This window comes from Malurus melanocephalus, unplaced genomic scaffold (genome assembly GCF_030028575.1).
Source record: "Malurus melanocephalus ecotype Western Australia unplaced genomic scaffold, MMel_1.1 scaffold_27, whole genome shotgun sequence".
Taxonomy (NCBI): Eukaryota; Metazoa; Chordata; class Aves; order Passeriformes; family Maluridae; genus Malurus; species Malurus melanocephalus.
In genome coordinates, this window is record NW_026623259.1 from 3,474,599 (window position 1) to 3,482,697 (window position 8,099).

An 8,099-nucleotide genomic window follows, 5' to 3' on the forward strand; every position below is an offset into this window, starting at 1 on the left:
CTTCTGCCTGGACACAACAACAGCATCTCTTTGCTTATCCAGAATCCAACCACTGAGCATTTCAGGCAGGAGGGAGGTGGACAACTAGGAAAATGTGACCCTGAACAGATAATTTCCAAGGGTAGAAATTCTTTCCTTCTGCCTCATTAAATCTCACCCATGATTTCCCTCCCTCAAACACAAGAATTGCTGTTTGAGAGCAGAGCAATGGCGCATCCTCAGATTGTGGCCCACACTGAATGCTTCAAAAAAGACTGTAAAACCCCAAAATACATCTAACTGGACAATAATACACCCCAGGGGGAGCTTTCTGACTGATTTCAGCTGGTGATCAGGTAATTATCTGAAATATGAGAGCAGACAACCCTCGTAATTTTTCATTGCAGCTGCTGTGGAAAGAGCTGTGCTATTGCTTTCTGTTGGACAAACCACAAATTTCCTCTGATGCATTCATGCTTTAAAAACAGCCACCTCGTGTCACATCAGGTTTCTCTCCTGGTTCCCCTTATGCTGCTTTGCTGATGTACTTTGTTACCATCTGAAATGCGGGGTTAAAAATTGGTGCCGGCAATGCTCCAAGTTGTTTGTTGCCTTCTGAAATTTTCCAAAAAGCTGAAACCACCCACCTACCTTGATTGAATAAAAGGAGAGAGAGCAAAAGCAAAAGAGAAATGAAAACAAATATAGAGAAATGTAAAACTTGTCACCTATACTGCTAAAAGAAAAGATAGAATAAAATATTTGTGTAGTATATTGTCAAACATTTCAAGGCTTTGGAAGAGACTTAAGACTAAAATCTTGCAGCTGAATTCTTCTGTAGGTATGAGACATCAGTGGTGCTGCAGCAACTAATTTTAAGAATTTAAAATATGTCATATACACATTTATTTACATGTCACATACAAATAAAGAAGAATTTAATACATGTCATGTACAAATAAAGAGCCCTTCTGGGACATCAGCTCATCCCACCTTGAACCCAGGTGCTCTGAAAATAAACATCATGAAATGAAATGAAATGAAATGAATTAATGAAATGAAATGAAATGTTTTGAACTTTCTGTGGTTTCTCATGAAATGTTTTGAACTTTCAGCAGTTTCCCTCACAGACATTTTTTAAGCTTTCCAGCACTGTAAAAGCTGTGGTGATAGAAAACCACGCAAGCAGATAAAGCAGATCTGTGTGAGGTTAAACCAACTGCACAGGTGCACAAAACCACACRGTGACAGACCCTGATTTGTCTTGCCCTGAAACTGCTAAAGATCTGCCAGCCTTCCACTCACCTGAAAACACAACCCCAGCAGCTTGGAAACATCTGTGTCTACATCTACACCTGTATTTGTGTGTACAGACAAGGAAAAAGCCTGCAGTGTCAGCTCTGTGACAACATTTAGGGTCTAAATTAAATTCCATCTGTTGAAACATTGGCATTATTTTAAATTCACTCCTTTTTTCATGACCCACACCAGAAAAAGACTAAAGGGGTAAGCTAAGTCCAAGATTTCAAACTTCTCTAACAGACTTTACTAACATGCCTAGATATCAGGCATCAACATTTTAGGCTTCATTTCAAAAATTCAGTATTAGGACACCAAAACAAACTAGAATTTTGGGCAATGGATCTAATTGCATTCAGAAAAAGCATGAAGTCTCACATTTATGTCTAGCAGTTCCTCTTTGCAGTCTGGTGCTCAAGAATAAAAACTTTCTAAAATGTGTCCACTTAAAGGTCATACCCTGGGTTTGAGGATGAATTAAATGCCATCAGGGAATCTTCTTTTTGAAGAGAGGGAACACTGCCTTCAAAATCAATTTTGTCCTTCAGAAAGTGTGAGGGCTTTCTTACTACTTTTAGCCTTTACTCTTTTATTGGCAGCTACTTACAGAGCAATCTCTTGCCTTGACTTTGTGTACAAAATTACAGGGAATCCACATGCAAATACAATTTGGGATAACCTGTGAAATCCTTTCTCCATGGTTTTTGTTTTTTTTTTTTTTTTTTTTTTTGTTTTTCATGAAACTTTAAACATTTTGCCAGCTTTAAATTAGTCCAGATGGAGAATTGTCCTTCTGTATCACTTTCTGGCAGCTTGGCCTGGCTGGAGCAGACACAGCTCCTRTCCATCTCCCTGCTGAGGGACTGGGAATGGGTCCAGGCAGCCCTTGAGAGAGCTGACACACCCCAGAGAATGAGAATTTTCTTAATCCCAAGAGAATATGAGACAAAACACAGTGTCAGCAATGCCAGGACCCCTGGCACCCCCAGAGTTTCCTGCAATGTTGGTGAGATCAGTCCATTTAACAGCAGAGCAGAGATCAACCAGMCCAGGAAATCTGAGCTCTCACAAACATTTCTTTTCCTCCTCACTGCTGGGATAACTCTGCTCAGTCTCTGAACTGACCCAGCCCATGAGTTTGAGGTTCTGAGGAAAAGTGGCATTGCTGCAGTGGCATCCAAGGGCTGAACCAGATTTACCCAGAAGACAGTCCAGGCTAYTGGAAACTGCTTAAATTGTCTTCTCCTCCAAAACAAGCAAGAGTTTAGGGCTAGAATGTCCTTGATCTCTTGTATTTATAAATGTACCCTCAAATCATGCATTCAAATCCATTTACCAGGGTTAAAAAAATAATTGTCCCCTTGGTATTGATGATTTCTTCTACACCCCATCAATTATTCATCTAAACTAAGGMTCTAAGCCGCCTGTTTTCATTTTTTCCCTGCCTTAGAAGCTGTACCAGTACCAAAAACGCCCAAAGAAAGTCATGAAGGGATGCTGTTACCTTCTGTGACCACCAAACCCTCAGGAAGCAGCATCACTTACACTCTCACTCTTTGCCAGCTGCTCTGCTTATGCAACCGCTCAGCTGGAGCTGCATCAGTAACTTGATGCCCCCAGCGAGAAACCAAAAAAAAAAAAAAAAAACCAAAAAAACAACCAGGGCACATGTCTGAGCGTCTGGTGAGGCAAGTGTGTCATTTCTGAGGTGTGAGAGCTGCAAGGGACAGCAGCAATAATCTGCTCTGACATCCTTTATTACACACAAAGATCAGGCAGACATCGCCCTTTTACTCAGACGTTGTTGCCCTGAGCAACTTCAGCTCGAGCTGGAGCAGACTGCCAGAAATTGCTGCTTTTTAAAGGCATGGCCAAAGCCTTTAAAGCACAGTAGGAGCCCATTGGTGGCAACTGGATTTTGTTTAGTGGTTGCTGAGATTAACTAGAGGCATGGTAAGGTTGGCATTTATGGGGTTTTTTTGTTGGCTTTTTTTTTTGTTGTTTTTTTTTTAATTTGTTTTTTTTGTTTGTTTGTTTGTTTGTTTTTTGTTTTTTGGGTTTTTTTTTTTCCTAAATACTAATTTTCTCCAGGAGGAGAGGGAATAATCCAAGCGTGAAAATTTGCATTCCCTCACTGGGGCTTGRTGAATCCAGCTCCTCACAGATTCCTTTCTCCTAAGTAATTTTTAAATAAAGGAGTTTTTGTGGACTTGCTGATCCATTTCCCATCCCTACAGCACAGGGGAACATTTAAAAAGCTGCTGTTCCTCMGAGAGATTTCTGTTGTGTGAGGCATTGCTACCTCAGTATGGTTGGTCAAATAAATATATTGATAGGCTTTTTTTTTAAATATCCTCTCAACTATTATGTTACACAATTTCTCCACTATTTTTTATCTATTAAGATAAATAACAACAGGAAAAATAATCACATTTTCATTTTGCAAGACTGGCTAGAGACTGACTTTACAAATAAGTCTGGAAATGAAAACAGTGGGATCATACTCAATGTTACCACAAAATAAAGACAATTAAATATTTAGCTTGCATTAAGAATTTCATAGACAACAAAAGGTCCTCAAAGTTATGGAAATCATCCCTCTTGATTTCAACGAGATTTATCATCAAACTAATTTTTGGGTGCTGAACCTGAGCAACCCAGGAGATTCCATTGCTTCTTGTGGGATTTGCTCCTCTCAATTAAGAATTTTTAAAAGCAATTCCACCTCTCATCACCCAAAAAACACAGCACACRTGATCTACTTCAATGCAGAGGAGCAAAGGAACATTTCAGTTTTTGAAGCATTAGGTTTGAAATACTAAACCTGCTGCAGGGCTGTGGTGTTCCCTGGTAGATAACCCAGAATTCACCCTCCTGGCACTGAATTTACCTGAAAGGTCATTTCTAATCCAGGGCCATTTAATGGAGACAAAATTTTGGTCTGCAACACCCTGATTCCTTCCTGGCTGCTTTCACTCCCACCCTCAGCTGCTTCTCACAGGAGAGGAAAATTTTGAATAATTGTCAGAATGYACTGRGTCTCCCTTTTTAGTRTTTCTTCATRWWYTTTWAAATWTTTTTKAAWATTTCTGAAGGCCTTAAAGCAAATTCTCATGCACTTCCCAGCTCCGTGTTGTACTGTATTTTGGCAAAAATGCCCCCGTTCAGTGTGGTTCTCACTGATATTCCTGTGGTTGAGCTCTCAATTCTCTTTCATTTGTCCTTAAACTCCTGCCCTCCACTTAAACAGTAAAATTCCATTTTACAGGGAAGGATCTGAATCACAGGAAAGCTTAAGGATGTTCTGAAAGTCTGCACAAGGCAGGGGATTCGGGTCCCTGCTGCTGAGATCTAAGCAGTGGGGCTGAATTAATCCCAAAAGATGAGGAGCAGATCTGGGCACTGAGGGAAATCCAAAATCATTTCTGACTGATGGGGAGATACCACGAGGATTTGTTTGGCTTGGCATCAAAGACTGCCAGGAACCCATTAATCTCCTGGAGATCCCATTAAAGGATGTCCCACCCCACATGGGCAACAGCAGATGGTTCTGGAAATCCATTCCTGAGCTACATAAAAGAAAAAAAAAAAGAGGCAGAGGCTAACAGGAGACTTAGAATTAGCTTTACAATGTGTGAAGCTGGATATTAGAATGGAGGATGCTGATAAGTTTGGCTGACAAAAGATTCGCTAATGGAAAAAAAAAAGAAAAAGAATACTCAATATTCCTATTTCCTGGAACTATTTAAACACGGTCACTTCATAGGATGAAATGTTCAAACATTTACACAATTGCACCAATCTCTATTTCTTTTACATATAAAAGAGGGATATGTCAAGGCCATATATCTTTGTGTAAAAGAGAGAATTGATGCTGTCGTTCAAGTTTCAAGCTGATATCTTGAATAGTTGCCTTTATGAATATCTATTTATCAGCATTTTTTTCCAGAACCAAAATGAACCTGAAATGCTGTTACTGTTCCAGCAATATCTCACTGTTACTTATATTTCAACACACCATTGTAACCGAGACCAACTCAGTTTGGTCTCAACAGAGATGATATTACAAAGCATAGAAAAGGATTAAATTATTTGTTTTTTGGTTTTTTTTTTCTTAATAGGTTTCTCAAATCCTTTTGTAGTTTGAGATACCAACAGCTTCTTCTGCTAACAAGACCAAGAATTCCTCATGAGAATTCCAAAGTAATTGGTGAGGTATCCTAGGGTTTACAGTAGATTTTTAATTTCTCCTATTCACTGATTTGCCTGCTTCAAGACAAATCCATTTAAGTTAACGCTGCTTGGCTTTCWTAGCTCCTAGAGCTCCATTTCATAATCAAGGAATAGTGTCTAATCAGGCATTTTCTCACCCTTAAGTGCAGCTCTAATGCTGATTTGTAAGCTGGGCTATTTCCCTATAGCCTAACAAACCTGGGATCAGTGACAGGTTTGGTGTCAGGATGGAACAGAGCCAGGGCTGGGGGCATTCCCTATCCCAGCAAAACAATTTCCAGAATGAGAGAAGTTCCATCTGGCTAAGTGGAACAAAAACATCTTTGCCATCTCCTGATGAGGAGAGCTTTGAACCAGCAATGACCAAGGAGGGAGATGATGACATGATGAAATTCTTCCCTGTGAGGATGGGAGACCCTGGAACAGGGTGCACAGAGAAGCTGTGGCTGTTCTTGGAACCATGGAAGTGTCCAAGGGCTTGGAACGGGGCTTGGAACAACCTGGGACAGTGGAAGATGTCCCTGCCCGTGGCAGAGGGTTGGAACCGAGTGGACTTTAGGATCCCTTCCAACACAAACCAATCTTTGATTCTATGATTTCTGCTCTTGAGGAAAGATGAAATTATATCTGGTGTGTTTTCTGTAAAAGTGAGGTGGAGCTGGAAATCTCTGAGACCTCTGCAGGAGCAGAAACCCCTTTGCATGTTTTGTTGTGACCGTTCCTCACAGGTTTGTGCCTCAACACCCTGGTTTATTTTGTGATAATTCTGATGACAGGCAGCACACTTTTGGGTGCAGATCAAAGTCAGGCCTGAGGCAGAGGCACAGCAGGAGCTGCCATGGGCTCTGCTCTCTCTTTTCTCACCCCAGAGCCCTGGAGGATTTTCCTGGCAGCTGTTGCTGCCCCTGAGACAGGAATTGTGACAAGGTGGAAAGTGTTTGTTCCTAAAGGAATGCTCTATTGAGGAATCTCTGTCTCCACCCCCTCCTTCCCTGACAGCAGCAGGAGAACCAGTCTGACTCCCTGAAGTTTTTCCCTCTTCTACTTCTTGCCTTTTCTGCTGTTTTCTCCCACTTTTCCCTTCTTACATCAAGCCCAGACCACCAGGGAGCCTTTTCTTCTGCTGCACATCAATGCTCCTCTGCCTGAAATATCCAGACACTCTCTGAAGACCAGTTCTGTTGTTTCTATTTTAAGGAAGGAGGCCTTTTGGGTGTTTTGGTTTGTTTTTTGTTTTTTGTTTTTGGTTTTTTTTTTCCTTCCACCAGGGCTTCAGTTCCAGTCCTTCATAAATTTTAACTCTTGGAAGAAAAATTAACTTTCAGGTTCTGGAATAAGGAAGGTTTTGAGGTTTTCCAGGAAACCTGCATGCCATTTTTTTGGCATTTTCAACAGTAATTACACTATCTATGCACATCTTTTCACCATGTGACTATAACACAGTGTAAATGTGTACATTTTACATTTTAAAAGATACCCAAACCCTTTCTTTCCCGTTCCCTAGGAAACAGCCACCCAATCCCTTTGAGTTGAACAGTGAGCAGTTTAGTTTCCATTATGCTAAAATGATCACCGTAATTCAGAGAGTCCTCCCCGGAAGAATTACATCATTTTCAAAGAACAATGAATTGAAAAGTATAATGTATAATTACCTTTTTCAAAGAGAAAATCTCTTTTTTTTTTCCTCTTCTACCATCTCAGAAGTAGAACTTCCAGAATATCTTCAATAAAACATGWTGGTCTGTTAAAACTAACACATTCCACTGGGTTCCGTCAGCTTTGATGAAATTTTTAGGGAAAGAAATACAAAAGAGGCTTCCAAATTTTCCTGATCTTTTCATGGCCAGTTATTGTGCTGGATACAAAGCCATCAGGGATGGTTTTTTACCCATTGTTTTCACTGGAAGATCCAATCTTACCCTCAAATCACAGTCTGCACTTCCAAAGACAAAAGAAGAAGGAGAAGACAAAAAAAACCCCAACCAAACCCATCGATTTTAGTTAAAAAACAGATTTTCCAAAACCACTGCACTGCAGGCAGGGTGGAAATAAAATCCTTCGTTCCTTCCTAAAAAAAAAAAAAAAAAACAAAAAAAAAAAACTTCAATAAGCTTTGCAGAGGAACCTTGCAATGATTAGGGAAATACATTGCAGTAATTAATAGAAACTCTTTTCTATTGGATTGTCATGAAAGTCAGACAGAGCTAAATCTAAGATAATCAAAATTTTCTGAAAGGATGAGTAATAAACACTACCAGTGATAAACACTCACCCCATTTTTCCCCCCTAAAACTTCTCTTTGCCTGGTGGTGCCTCCATGATCTTGGAGCATCCTCTGCTGTCTCACATCTCTCAACTCCACTCACAGCACCAAAATTGTGTCTTTCTAAAAAAATCCAGCATTTTGTGGTTCTCTCAAAGGCTTCCCACTCTGTCTGTAAAGCCACAAAGGTTCTACCAGCCCAGTTTCAGAGTAGCCTCAAACCAGCTCTTCTTCAGCCTGGAAACAATCCCCTTAATCTTCCCAAACAATGCAATTTTCCATCTCTAAATTCAGCCAAGAAAAGACTAACAGGATTTCAGGTGAG